Raw genomic sequence first — 16,206 nt, 5'->3', positions numbered from 1 at the left:
TGCAGGCTTCTGAACTGAGCGCTGATAACAACTCGGGTCGTCCTTCTCCTCTTTAGTCCGAATGACACGGCGTCCCTGATTTCCATAAAGAACTTCAAATTTTGATTCGTCTGACCACAGAACAGTTTTCCATTTTGCTACAGTCCATTTTAAATGAGCCTTGGCCCAGAGAAGACGTATGCGCTTCTGGATCATGTTTAGATACGGCTTCTTCTTTGAACTATAGAGTTTTAGCTGGCAACGGTGGATGGCACGGTGAATTGTGTTCACAGATAATGTTCTCTGGAAATATTCCTGAGCCCATTTTGTGATTTCCAATACAGAAGCATGCCTGTATGTGATGCAGTGCCGTCTAAGGGCCCGAAGATCACGGGCACCCAGTATGGTTTTCCGGCCTTGACCCTTATGCACAGAGATTCTTCCAGATTCTCTGAATCTTTTGATGATATTATGCACTGTAGATGATGATATGTTCAAACTCTTTGCAATTTTACACTGTCGAACTCCTTTCTGATATTGCTCCACTATTTGTCGGCGCAGAATTAGGGGGATTGGTGATCCTCTTCCCATCTTTACTTCTGAGAGCCGCTGCCACTCCAAGATGCTCTTTTTATACCCAGTCATGTTAATGACCTATTGCCAATTGACCTAATGAGTTGCAATTTGGTCCTCCAGCTGTTCCTTTTTTGTACCTTTAACTTTTCCAGCCTCTTATTGCCCCTGTCCCAACTTTTTTGAGATGTGTTGCTGTCATGAAATTTCAAATGAGCCAATATTTGGCATGAAATTTCAAAATGTCTCACTTTCGACATTTGGTATGTTGTCTATATTCTATTGTGAATACAATATCAGTTTTTGAGATTTGCAAATTATTGCATTCCGTTTTTACTTGTGTACTTTGTCCCAACTTTTTTGGAATCGGGGTTGTAACTTCACGACTTCTTCCTTTACTTTTGAGTGGGTTTCTTAATTTACAAATCCCCAAATTTACTGCATAAAAATACAAGAACAAACATAACATTCCTTTTATTACTTTATTTTCAATGCAAATTATGAACAAATTTAAAGGCGTAACTCTTTCACCACAAGCTTTGTGCAACCATACTGTCTTTATAGGTGCTTGGACAGGTTGCTCATTGAATTTGCAGTGGTAGAAAGATGTTTCTCACCTGGACATAGTTTACATTTCACAGAAATATTGGAGTATTTCCGTCCAGTAAAGTGAAAATAATGAGAGTATCTCTAGTGATTGAAGCCCTTGTCTCTTCTTCCATGTTTCTATTCCCTGATCTGACTGATATTGACTCAAATCAATATCGATAGTAACTGTACGGTACCTCTATCTCAGCCTCAGTATGCATGCACTTCACTGTGTTTTTGCGTGTAAAAAAGAGCGGGCTCATTCATCATGAATTCACATTTCTGACCAGTGACAAAAAATAAACACACTAGCTTAGCCCAGGACCGGAAATATCCTTTCTATAAGTGAGATTGAAATGTTGAAAAGCACAAAAACATGCATTGACAAGGCGTGGGTAACTCAGGAAAGGACGTTTCGATAATCCGGTTAACTGTAATGTATGACTTTACTTCATTATGCAGAAAAATAATAAAATTACAATAACACGTTTCTTTGCAATTCATTACCGCTAACGCTGCCAAGAACAGAAAGTACAAAGAAAAATGATGGTGGGATAAACAGTAATTGGTTGCTGAGAACTTCTGCTCAGTCAGGTTTTGCACACTGGTTTTGAGTCGATCAAACCTGCTCTCTCAGGCTACATCCACACGACAACGGCAACGAGATGTTATTTAAAAATATATCGCGTCCAAATGGGCAACAATCAGTAAAATATCAGGTCCATATGGCAACGCAACACTTGCTGAAAACGATGCAATACACATGCCACACCTGTAGGGGCGCTGTAAGACGGTCCCTTCGGAGACACCAGAACAATAGAAGAAGTAACGACGCATGCGCATAAACTATTATGCGCGAGACTTCATATTAGCCACAAAGTCAGGAAAATCTGTTTGTAAAATTACATTATAATGACCAAATACAATGAAAAGTATTTTTCCAGTCTCACCTGTGAAAGGTAATCCCATGTGATCTCATTTGGACAGAAAACCTGTTGGTACAGTTAAACGCAGCTAATCTTTATTCTCCGCTTTGACCTATCCAAAATGGCGGCGAGGATGACGTATGATTCTACGCGGAAGGCAGCGTCTTCAATGGTCCGGAATAAATTGAATGATACACGTTGATGGATTAATTTGTTGTTTCTCACCTGTGAAAGGTAATCCCATATGATCTCGTTTGGACGGTAAACCTGTTGGTACAGTTAAACGCAGCTAATCTTTATTCTCCGCTTTGACCTCTCCAATATGGCGGCGAGGATGACGTATGATTCTACGCGGAAGGCGGCATCTTTAATGGTCCGGAATAAATTGGATTAATTTGCTCCTCTACGCCCTTTTTGAGGAATGTATTGTCGGACTTAAATCAACATCTGAAGAGGTGAGATCGCTCCTTTTTTCCCCTATTTTTGCTGGCGGGATTGCACCATTACACAATAAATATTCACAGTGAAAATATTTTGTAAGCGCGTTTCATGAACCAAGTTCATGAACGAGATTTGTTGACAACTCGCATCGCAATGAGAAGATCATTGGCACTACTGGTGTTAAGAATCAGACCATTTCATAAATGAATATTTTGCTGTAGAGCTGCAGTGTTTGTACAATTGCATGTTTTTGCTTCACTATTACTGTCACTATTCTGCTTCTTGCATTACTACTGTGAACTAACACTGACTATAATAATAATAATAATAATAATAATATCCAAGCTCGTGTTTCACTCTCACTAGTGCTCTGTAAGGCTTTTTCCTGGTGATATTCGTTACACTTCTACCCGGCGTGAAGCACTCACAGTCATGTGGTTGTGACGTCATCGTAAACAAATCCATTCTACTCATCCAGACTACTTCACAACGGCAACGTTGCCAGATCTTTCCACTCTGGAACCCGTTCTCAAAAAGATTGCGTTTTGGGCACCCAAAACGCCGGTGCCGTGTGGACGCCAGACCTAAACGATAAGCAATTGTATCGGAGTCACCTGAATCCGTTGCCGTGTGGACAGGGCCTCAATCAGTATGACCAACAGCTGGAGAGTGAGCTGTTAAGTGCAGGAAAGTAGCTGATGTCAGCTCAAAAAGTCTCTAGATTTCTCACTAGCCTCCTTTTTGCTAAGAAAAAAAAGTTGCTAAATCTAGCGACACTATAATCATCCGTAAAAATGTACCTGCTTAAGAGGGTTCTAGTGAATCTAGACTACAATCTGAATAATGTTTATATTTTGGCTCAGTGCTGTTCATTAGAGACACAGAAATGAGTTGTTTCTATGCTGTGTGTTCCTGCATAAAAGCTAGTAAAACAAGTTAAACAGCTACAGCTTACTGTCATAGTTATAAGGCAAGGCATGACCCTAAAGGTGAGTAAAGTAGCCTTGGGTGCAAAGAGTCACTGGTTCGATTCTCTGAACCAGCAGGAAAATCCACTGCTGAAGTGACTTTAAGCAAGGTACCTAACCCCCAACTGCTCCCCAGGCCCTGTGTGTGTGTGTGCATGCGTGTGCACTTGTTGGATAAGAATGTCTGCTAAATGCCTGTAATGTAATTAGTAAAAACGATTCTGAGCGGTGAACCGTGCTGGTATAAGGAAATAATCAAAAACAGGGTGAATATTTTCCGATAACAAGACATCTCGAACAATTACAGATTTTAATTTATTATTGAATGACACATTGTACTTCTGTACTTTCGACATTTAATGAGAAAACTTAGTTCCTAAATTTGGCGTCATGAACAATTTTAGGCCAAAATATTCCATTAAAATGACATGTCCAGTCCATACAAGGGCTGTGTTACAACCTGTTCACGTTACATTTGGAGCGGCACGTCATTAGTGGTTACCTGTTAATATAGCATAATTAGCTACTTAGCGTTATGACTTACTTAATTAACATATGTTACAGATTGTCTCATGATAATGGTTGTAATTAACTGAGCAGGTTTTCCTCTGTTGGCTCACATCGAAAACTTTTTTTTTCTACAATCAAAAGTCTACACGGAGCTCATCAAAACACCTTTTTGTCATGCCTGCTATGACAGTCGGGAAAGTGTTGTATTTCAAGCTTCTGCATGACACATGTCAAGGCAGGCCTTGAGGGCAAAATTTTATACCCACATACACACCTGCACTATCTCACTAAGTCAGTCCTGGCAATGTGTTCGTATTTTGGTGTGGTGCATTGAAAAGTCTTAGACTGGGTGTGGGGGACTGGGCTGTGTGAATCCACCAGATTAGGCCAAGCTTACAAAAACAAACTACCACACCCTAAACTTAGTATGTGTTAACACACAAGGAGCTGTAGGAAAACAAACACATGTATGTGCAGAGTGGCATGTCATAGAGTATGAAAAAGAGGATTAGGTCCTCCAAGATGTGATTTATGCTGGTGCTTGTTTAGATTTGAAAAGCACAAGAGGAGCTGCCAGGGCAAGCCTCTGTCCCTTAATTCTTCAGTTTATAGTTATTATTGTGGTGCAGGATTAAGGAAAACTTATCTGCTCGCCTCGGCAATTCAAGACGCACATGGGAGCACTGACGTACTGTAAAGACGGAAGGACTGTAAACACTTTCTACATTGTTCTAATGAACTATTGGAGGCTAAGAGTGATCGTTAGAAAAAAACCCAGGACGTCACAAAGTCCTCTGAATAGCTTCAACATTCATACAAATATTACTGTAGCACCGTGGGTGGCACGGTTCCCTCACAGCAAGAAGGTTCTGGGTTCGAACCCAGCGGCTGGCTTTTCTGTGTGGAGTTTGCATGTTCTCCCCGTGTCTGCGTGGGTTTCCTCCGGGTGCTCTGGTTTCCCCCACAGTCCAAAGACATGCGGTTAGGTTAATATGGGACGGCCTTGGGCTGAGGTGCCCTTGAGCGAGGCACCTAACTCCCAACTCCCGGATGCTGTTAGCATGGCTGCCCACTGCTCTGGGTATGTGTGTGTGCTCATTGTGCATGTGTGTGTTCACTGCTTCAGATGGGTTAAATGCAGAGAGGAATTTTGCAAGTGTGTGATGAATAAAGTTGTGCTTTCTTTCTTTCTTTCTTCTTTCAGTAAACAGTAACATCTTTTCGGAGATCTGGGTAATTTTCCAAAAATGTCTCTCTGCTACTATAAAAATGTCTTCCAGATAATCATTGTTAAATGTGCATCACATTGAATACTCTCTCTACTTCTTAAGATAATTTAATTTAATTTAATTGACTTTTATGATGCTTTTGGGATACTGAAAGTATGGATTAAATGACATACAGTCATATATTATATTATATTATATTATATTATATTATATTATATTATATTATAGGGCGGCACGGTGGTGTAGTGGTTAGCGCTGTCGCCTCACAGCAAGAAGGTCCTGGGTTCGAGCCCCGGGGCCGGCGAGGGCCTTTCTGTGTGGAGTTTGCATGTTCTCCCCGTGTCCGCGTGGGTTTCCTCCGGGTGCTCCGGTTTCCCCCACAGTCCAAAGACATGCAGGTTAGGTTAACTGGTGACTCTAAATTGACCGTAGGTGTGAATGTGAGTGTGAATGGTTGTCTATGTGTCAGCCCTGTGATGACCTGGCGACTTGTCCAGGGTGTACCCCGCCTTTCGCCCGTAGTCAGCTGGGATAGGCTCCAGCTTGCCTGCGACCCTGTAGAAGGATAAAGCGGCTAGAGATAATGTGTGTGATGTGATATTATATTATATTATATTATATTATATTATATTATACTCGCATTCACTGGATATGAGTAATCATGCACTCTGATTGGCTACTCTACTACTAGGATATCAGCTCATATACTGTGAGTAGAGAAAAGCAAAATGGTGGAACGTGTTGCTGAAGCAACCGAGGATGAAATAAAAACTCGAAAACAAAACCCCCAAAAATACGAAAAAAAGGGCAACAAAATATGGAATAAATGTATTTGATGGTAAGGACGTATCTTTTTTTAAAAAAAATTTCAAGAATTATTATTATTGCATTTTCCACAAATTGCTACGGTTTGTTTACATTCTAAGCAGAAATTAATTTGTCGAACGTTTTGTATTAAGTTTTCATTTATGGAATTTGCAAAAAATAACACTAAAAATGCTCTGTTTCTCAAAATCCAGTGAATGTGGATAGAATAAGATAGTTATTCCATTCAATCTTGTTGTATGTGGCTTATAGCCGACTCGGTGCTAAGCGCCTCGTCGGCTGTCAGCTCATGTACGACTCAATTGAGTGGAATAACTGTTACAAACAGTTTCTCCATTTTTTGACCAAGGAAGCCAGGAGCCTTTTCGGTCAGTGGAAATGACCATCCATCCATTATCTGTAACCGCTTATCCTATGCAGGGTTGCAGGCAAACTGGAGCCTATCCCAGCTGACTATAGGCGAGAGGCGGGGTACACCCTGGACAAGTCACCAGGTCATTGCAGGGCTGACACATAGAGACAAACAACCATTCACACTCACATTCACACCTACGGTCAATTTAGGCTACATCCACACGACAACGGCAACGAGAGTTTATTAAAAAAATATCGCGTCCACATGGGCAACGGATCAGTAAAATATCAGGTACATATGGCAACGCAACGCTTGCTGAAAATGATGCAATACACATGCCACACCTCTATGTGCGCTGTAAGACGGTCCCATCGGAGACACCAGAACAATAGAAGAAGTAGGATGCATGCGCATAAACCCCTTCTTCTACCCGGCGTGAAGCACTCACAGGAACAAACACACAACAACAAGAAGAAGATGGCTGTGACTACGCGAGGAAATCGTGCCTTCTGTGTGTACAAATTAGTTTTATTAGTGTGCATAGTTTTATATAACTTAATTTTCTTATTGTGTGTGAACATTTTGAAAAGCATTTTTATATAATTTATATAACTTTTTATATTGTGTATGAACATTTTGAAAAGCAGTCTTATCCAATAAAAAAAAAAATTCAAGAAATGGTTCAGTTACTTGTTTATTTAAAAGAAAAGCTGTATACAAAAGTGAATGCAATGCAGTGGTTCATACAAAACAGCAAGAGTGCTGCTTGTTCTAGTCATGTGGTTGTGACGTCATCGTAAGCAAATCCGTTCTACTCATCCAGACGACTTCGCAACGGCGCCGTTGCCAGATTTTTCCACTCTGGAACCCGTTCTCAAAAAATATCGTTTTGGGGCACCTAAAACGCCGGTGCCGTGTGGACGCCAGGCCGAAATGATAAACAATTTTATCAGATTCACCTGAATCCGTTGCCGTGTGGACAGCCTCTTAGAGCCACCATTTAGCCTAACCTGCATGTTTTTGGACTGTGGGGGAAACCGAAGCACCCGGAGGAAACCCACACAGACACAGGGAGAACATGCAAACTCCACACCAAAAGGCCCCCGTCAGCCACTGGGCTCGAACCTTCTTGCTGTGAGGCGACAGTGCTAACCACTGCACCACCGTGCAAATGAGATGAATCAGTTTCTAATCAGCATTTACAGAAATTGTCAAATGTGTTCATTGTTTGTCTTTTAAATCTGTTCTTTACATCATAGTAGAAGCATGATGGTGTTTTGAATAGTTCTTTGCTTTCTTTTTATATTAATGGAGGCTCCTCCCTACATTAGCAAGCGAAACAATTGCTGAGGGCTCAGATGATAGACATGTTAGAACCTGATCACATTTCCTCTCTCATCTTTGTTGACACAAGTGCTTATCATGGTGAGTCGTTAGAGCACAGAGCTGTTGTGTGGTTGGCCATCACAAAGCCTGCCTGCTGGGGGACGTAATGAAGAACGGATGGGATTTGTTCACCGAGGTCAGTACTGCAGACTTGCTCAAAGTTAACAAGAAAAGACACGGCGATGCAGCCTTCTGTTTGCATGTCAAGCAATGAAAGGAAATAGTTTTTAAAAGATATTTGTAGTTATGTTGTCTGATTCCAAAAAAGTTGGGACAAAGTACAAATTGTAAATAAAAGCGGAATGCAGTAATTTACAAATCTCAAAAACTGATATTGTATTCACAGTAGAACATAGACAACATATCAAATGTCAAAAGTGAGACATTTTGAAATTTCATGCCAAATATTGGCTCATTTGAAATCTCATGACAGCAACACATCTCAAAAAAGTTGGGACAGGGGCAATAAGAGGCTGGAAAAGTTAAAGGTACAAAAAAGGGACAGCTGGAGGACCAAATTGCAACTCATTAGGTCAATTGGCAATAGGTCATTAACATGACTGGGTATAAAAAGAGCATCTTGGAGTGGCAGCGGCTCTCAGAAGTAAAGATGGGAAGAGGATCACCAATCCCCCTAATTCTGTGCCGACAAATAGTGGAGCGATATCAGAAAGGAGTTCGCCAGTATAAAATTGCAAAGAGTTTAAACATTTCATCATCTACAGTGCATAATATCATCAAAAGATTCAGAGAATCTGGAAGAATCTCTGTGCGTAAGGGTCAAGGCCGGAAAACCATACTGGGTGCCCGTGATCTTCGGGCCCTTAGATGGCACTGCATCACATACAGGCATGCTTCTGTATTGGAAATCACAAAATGGGCTCAGGAATATTTCCAGAGAACATTATCTGTGAACACAATTCACCGTGCCATCCGCCGTTGCCAGCTAAAACTCTATAGTTCAAAGAAGAAGCCGTATCTAAACATGATCCAGAAGCGCAGACGTCTTCTCTGGAGCAAGGCTCATTTAAAATGGACTGTGGCAAAGTGGAAAACTGTTCTGTGGTCAGACGAATCAAAATTTGAAGTTCTTTATGGAAATCAGGGACGCCGTGTCATTCGGACTAAAGAGGAGAAGGACGACCCGAGTTGTTATCAGCGCTCAGTTCAGAAGCCTGCATCTCTGATGGTATGGGGTTGCATTAGTGCATGTGGCATGGGCAGCTTACACATCTGGAAAGGCACCATCAATGCTGAAAGGTATATCCAGGTTCTAGAGCGACATGTGCTCCCATCCAGACGACGTCTCTTTCAGGGAAGACCTTGCATTTTCCAACATGACAATGCCAAACCACATACTGCATCAATTACAGCATCATGGCAGTGTAGAAGAAGGGTCCGGGTACTGAACTGGCCAGCCTGCAGTCCAGATCTTTCACCCATAGAAAACATTTGGCGCATCATAAAACGGAAGATACGACAAAAAAGACCTAAGACAGTTGAGCAACTAGAATCCTACATTAGACAAGAATGGGTTAACATTCCTATCCCTAAACTTGAGCAACTTGTCTCCTCAGTCCCCAGACGTTTACAGACTGTTGTAAAGAGAAAAGGGGATGTCTCACAGTGGTAAACATGGCCTTGTCCCAACTTTTTTGAGATGTGTTGTTGTCATGAAATTTAAAATCACCTAATTTTTCTCTTTAAATGATACATTTTCTCAGTTTAAACATTTGATATGTCATCTATGTTCTATTCCAGTGTTCGAAATACCCGTCTGCAGTCTGCATTTTGCAGAATGATTTTCAAGATTGCAGAAGAAAAATTAAACAACCTGCAATTTTGCAGAATGAAAAAAAATCAGGCTCGGGATACAATGGTTCTCAATTTAGCAAACTAGCAGCGCTGTAAATAAACTGAAACCTGCGCCGCGCGAACCTGACAGCATTTTCCAGGTCAAAGTTGAGCAATATTTACGTAATACCGACGAAAGGCGACGACAACCAAATAAGGGCAGTTGCCATTTTCTGATGTAAGATTTCGTCACTTTTAATACCCGCCGGGAGGACCCGACAACTACCTCGGCAGTGTTCGGCAGCTTCTGCCATGCATCTCCCAGAATTCAATGCGGCACAACAAACATGGCTCCCAAGAAGAGGATTGTTTCTTCGGGGCAAGAGTCCGACAAAAACGCCAAGAAAACAAGGATGATTTTGTCGTATCTCGACAAAACCGGCAGCCAGCGTGACTCCAACAACAACAGTGACAGATCGCGCATCCGCGAGGGGGACAAAAACGAAGACGGTCGCTGCTGACTAGTTCTTATCTTGCATACATATACATTGGTAAATTGTATAGGTTTGTATATATTGTATTGTTGAATCATGCAAAATTATACTGATATTATATCCCTTTTAAAGACAGCAACAGTATTTTACCTTTATTCATAGATACTTTTGAATATTTTGTTTTCTCATACCAAGCTACACTAATACATGCTTTGTGTACATGTTCCATTTTTTTAATTAGTGCTGTCTTGCCTGTGGTGCAGACTAGCACAAAGTAAAACAGTTGCGCTGTAAGACAAAGCTCATAGGTTCAGTTCTGTAGCTCTCAGTTCTGCCATGATTAGTTTGTACCCAGTTCTCTGTTGTTAGTTTAGAGCAGCGAAGCCCCTGCAGTAGTTCTCAGTTCAATTCATGACCTTGCACTTTAGAAGCCAGGCAAACACATTGAACCCAAACGTCTTTCCATTTGCCAGTTGGGTTTTATTCCTTAATGGCATCAATTCTTTGCATCATCGTATGATGTAACAGAGTGTAGAATTGAAACCGGCGGCACGGTGGTGTAGTGGTTAGCGCTGTCGCCTCACAGCAAGAAGGTCCTGGGTTCGAGCCCCGGGGCTGGCGAGGGCCTTTCTGTGTGGAGTTTGCATGTTCTCCCCGTGTCCGCGTGGGTTTCCTCCGGGTGCTCCGGTTTCCCCCACAGTCCAAAGACATGCAGGTTAGGTTAACTGGTGACTCTAAATTGACCGTAGGTGTGAATGTGAGTGTGAATGGTTGTCTGTGTCTATGTGTCAGCCCTGTGATGACCTGGCGACTTGTCCAGGGTGTACCCCGCCTTTCGCCCGTAGTCAGCTGGGATAGGCTCCAGCTTGCCTGCGATCCTGTAGAAGGATAAAGCGGCTAGAGATAATGAGATGAGATGAGGTTGCAGATGCAAACACTGTGAATGAAGTACATTTTGGGTAACAATTTATTGTTCAAGCTAGAAACTTAATCTTGACAAAATGTAACATGACGTGTAACATGAAAATGAATGTTTTGTTTCTTGAAGAACAGTTGTGTTCTATTTTTTTTATTGTGGTGATACCTTTATTAGTATGTTGTGTGGAAGGATAATGTGTGGGTGTGATAACTAGTACATTTATGAATTAGTTGGTATACTTCAAGTTGTAGTAGCCCGTAGTGTCAGGGCGAGGGGGATGAAAGACCTGTGGAGGTATCATGGAATGATAAGTTTGCTGCAGAGAAGGATCTGAGAAGACTGAAATTAAAATAGAGTGAAAGAATAAAGAATTACAGTAATGCTATGAGTTGTAAAGCTAGAGATGATGTAAATATAGGCATTATTAGGTTGAGAAAGGTGTAGTATGGAGGCTTGTGTATTTGCAGAAAATATTTCCAAATTGCAGAACAAAATTTTGACATTCTGCAATATTGCAGAACACTGGAAAAAAGTGTTTCAACCACTGTATTCTGAATATAAAATATGGAATTTTGAAACTTCCACATCATTGCATTCCGTTTTTATTTACAATTTGTACTTTGTCCCAACTTTTTTGGAATCGGGGTTGTGTGTATATACACTACCGTTCAAAAGTTTGGGGTCACCCAGACAATTTTGTGTTTTCCATGAAAAGTCACACTTTTATTTACCACCATAAGTTGTAAAATGAATAGAAAATATAGTCAAGACATTTTTCTGGCCATTTTGAGCATTTAATCGACCCCACAAATGTGATGCTCCAGAAACTCAGGCCAAGTTTACATTAGACCGTATCTGTCTCATTTTCTTCGCGGATGCACTGTCTGTTCACATTAAAACGCCGGGAAACGGGAATCCGCCAGGGCCCACGTATTCAACCCAGTTCGTGTCTGGTCTGGTGCTGTGTAAACATTGAGGATACGCGGATACGCTGTGCTGAGCTCTAGCTGACGTCGTCATTGGACAACGTCACTGTGACATCCACCTTCCTGATTCGCTGGCGTTGGTCATGTGACGCGACTGCTGAAAAACGGCGTGGACTTCCGCCTTGTATCACCTTTCATTAAAGAGTATAAAAGTATGAAAATACTGCAAATACTGATGCAAATACTGCCCATTGTGTAGTTATGATTGTCTTTAGGCTTGCCATCCTTCCACTTGCAAGTGGTAAGTGACTTGCGCATGCCCGATATGCACTGGGATCACACACACAGCGGCTCAGTCCCGAATCACTGCTCGTGCGCTTCACTCGCGCGCTCTGTGAGCTGCGCAGGGCCGGAGTGCGCACCCTCCAGAGGGCACTCGCTGTTCAGGGCGGAGTGATTTGGAGCGCAGGATGCCTGCGGAGCCGAGCCGCTGAGGAGAAATTTACACATTACACATTTACACATTTCAACTTACGTGCCGTCTAATTAGTCATGTGATTAGCGTATCCGTGTATTGGCGTTGCTGTGTGCACGTGAATCGTGTATTGGTGTTGCTGTGTGCACGCTAATCGTTTTTAAAAACGTTAATCTGATGATCTGCTGATACGGTCTAATGTAAACCCCACCTCAATCTGCTCAAAGGAAGGTCAGTTTTATAGCTTCTCTAAAGAGCTAAACTGTTTTCAGCTGTGCTAACATGATTGTACAAGGGTTTTCTAATCATCCATTAGCCTTCTGAGGCAATGAGCAAACACATTGTACCATTAGAACACTGGAGTGAGAGTTGCTGGAAATGGGCCTCTATACACCTATGGAGATATTGCACCAAAAACCAGACATTTGCAGCTAGAATAGTCATTTACCACATTAGCAATGTATAGAGTGGATTTCTCATTAGTTTAAAGTGATCTTCATTGAAAAGAACAGTGCTTTTCTTTCAAAAATAAGGACATTTCAAAGTGACCCCAAACTTTTGAACGGTAGTGTGTGTGTATATATATATATATATATATATATATATATATATATATATATATATATATATATATATATATATATGTGTATGTATGTATGTGTGTGTGTGTGTGTACGTTCTATTCCTCATTTTGGGTTTGCAAATTATTTTTTACGTTTCCTCTGGAGATGAAATGTAAAAAATCTCATTCTTGTTTTTCTTTTTACAAACTATGATATGATTTCTTATGTTTTTATTTACTCTCTTCCCTAATTCAGACCGGATGCATTGTGTAAGCATTGCATCAAGCATCATGCTATGAATCATGTCTAGACGTCAATCAGTCCACACCGGATGTGTCTCATATGCCTTTCAGTACTTGCTCCTGGCAGAAGAAAGACCTACAGCCTAACTCCTGTGGCCCATTACCTCCTGAGTTTCCTGTATAAATGTTCCTTAGTTTGTAAATCACATTGCTACATGCAATTATATCACAGGATACGGAAACAAGAAGAGGAAATCTGCTCCCTACTCCACCAAACTAGGCCCACATTACTACTTAAAAATTGTTTTGCTTTGTTTTTTTAAATCAAAGTCATGAATTGACTGGATGGAAAATGCCCAACAAAAACCAAAAGAAATGGATAAACTCAGATTGTTACAAGTAAATCTTGTTTGTTCTTCTTCTTGCCTTCATCTGATTTGTTCATAGTGGTCTGCTTGCTGTAATTAGAAAGCTGTTTAACTAAAAACATGATATGGGACAGTGAATAATCTGTATATTTGTGTTTATATCTGGTGTATACAAACCCCAGATTAGGCTTAATTTACAAAAACAAGCTGCCACACCCTGAACTTACTACAGTATATATGAGCATACACAGACTGGCATGTCACAGAGCAGGGGTTCTCAACCTTTTCTGCTTCGAGGCCCACCTATTCATACTTGTAACGAGTTGAGGCCCATTAAAAAAGATCAGCAATTATTTTGGCTCATCTATTCTATTAGAATCTAATAATCTACTGTAAAGTGTATTAATGGGATGCAACATCACTCCCTGTTACTGATGGGAGCCCAGGAATTAAATACATGCAATTAAAAGGAGATATGCAGAACCATGGCATCACTTTTTGTTTATAAATGCCTTGAGAATGGCATAGGAATAGTTTTAAGCGTTAACAATAAAACTAATATAGTAATTTTTACGATTAAAACGATTCATATAGGTAGCGGTCTGAGTGAATGACCTTGACATCTGTGATGTCACAGCAGGAAGGCTATCGGTCTCATCGCCATTTCCGTTTTATTAAAACACAGAGCTGACTGCAACTTCAATCCTCCATTTTGAGCTAATTTATCGCCATCCCACGTAGATGTGTTGCTGGTGGGTGCAGCAACACGACAGAAGGTGGATTTACGTTGCATTCATTGCCCAAGAATGTTCAAACTGCAAAGATTTGGACATGTTTTGCGAGAAGTTCCCGGGCTCATTGAGCGCCTATGAAGTGGTCTTTCCTCTGCTCTGCACTTTTTACTGAAGACTCGTATGAGACCTCTGATTTGTTGAGGATCGTTGGCTATAAGCCCGTATTGAAAGAGGGTGCAGTACCAACATCCATCCATCCATTATCTGTAGCCGCTTATCCTGTCCTACAGGGTCACAGGCAAACTGGAGCCTATCCCAGCTAACTATGGGCGAGAGGCAGGGTACACCCAGGTTATCGCAGGGCTGACACAGAGACAAACACACTCACATTCACACCTAGGATCAATTTAGAGCCACCAATTAGCCTCACCTGCATGCCTTTGGACTGTGAAGGAAACCGGAGCACCCAGAGGAAACCCACGCAGACACGGGGAGAGCATGCAAACTCCACACAGAAAGGCCCTCGCTGGCTGCTGGGCTCGAACCCAGGACTTTCCTGCTGTGAGGCGACAGTGATAACCACTTGCACCACTGTGCCGCCCACAGTACCAACAATTAAAGGAAAAGAAAACTACAAGAAAAGGAAAGTAAGTTCAGTTGCACCAGTTCTCCCCGAGTGTGAGCCGAGGGTTGTTGCTAAAACCCGGGACGGAATGGCACAGGATGTGACATATTATCGCTTGGGCAGTGACCTCCCCATGGTTGTTGCTAAAACCGGTGACATTCCATCCTGTCCCAGGTTTTAGTAATTGCCTGAGCTGAGCAGTAATGGTGGAGTACTCAGTATGGAGAAAATGGAGAATGAGTGGACCAGCCATCTGACTTCTGTGCTGAATATGCTTGCCTCAGCAACAATATCTCGTCCTTACATGGAAGAAGCAAATGAACAGAGAACTGAATGAACAACTGAAAGTCAGATTGTTTCAGAACAATTGGCCTTCAAGAAGCGAGAACACAGACGGGTAAGATGTGATTCTCATTTGGTTACATAACAACAAAAACAACAACACTCGTTGTTTACCTGCATTTAGATTAATACATGTAACTTGTATTGTGTATTTAAGTTACCAGTATAAGATTATTTAATTTGCGTCAGAATGTGATTGTCTCAGTTCATCTGATTATTTAATTAGCCTTTTACATTTTATCAGTGAAAATGCATGCATGTACTGTACATGTATGTTGCATAAGTTATAACACCCATCCTGTTTTAATGAGCGTCAACCCACAATCAATGAAGTCAAATCAGTCTTAGTTGAGCAAGTCAGTAATGATTTCTTACTGTCACCATAAATTTTTGTTTATATCACTTTGGTCTATAGCTGTAAAAGGCTTCGACCTTAAAACCGGTTACCACGGTGGTGACGTCACGTACTCAGGGCTGGCTGGCTCAGTGGGGCAGCTCGAATGCCAACTTTGTGGTCGATTTTAACTCTCAAAAAAAAAATTATTCCCATTTATGCAGCATACAAGAGTCAAGGATGGAGATACTATCCACTCAGAAATGTATTTAAAAATAAAGGTTCTGCGTATCTCCTTTAAGTAATGAAGTTGGGTACTTAAAAGTGATTGTTGGAAAAACCCAGGACCTCACAATGTCCTCTGAATGGCTTGTAAGCACCGTGTGTGTGTGTGTGTGTGTGTGTGTGTGTGTGTGTGTGTGTGTGTGTGTAAGCTGTTTTTTGTACCATAGTATGGTGTGGGACAGAGACACATGTTTTTCTGACTTATAAAGAAAGTGTAAAGGGGTATGGAGGTGAGAGGGAAGCATCTGGGGTGGAAGAATGATATGGGAGAGGTAGGAAAAATCCATAAAAATAGAAAAAGGTTGTACCATATGGTGCTGGTGGT

The sequence above is a fragment of the Neoarius graeffei genome, chromosome 12 (genome assembly GCF_027579695.1).
Source record: "Neoarius graeffei isolate fNeoGra1 chromosome 12, fNeoGra1.pri, whole genome shotgun sequence".
Lineage (NCBI taxonomy): Eukaryota > Metazoa > Chordata > Actinopteri > Siluriformes > Ariidae > Neoarius > Neoarius graeffei.
Note: the sequence above shows the minus strand (reverse complement) of the source record.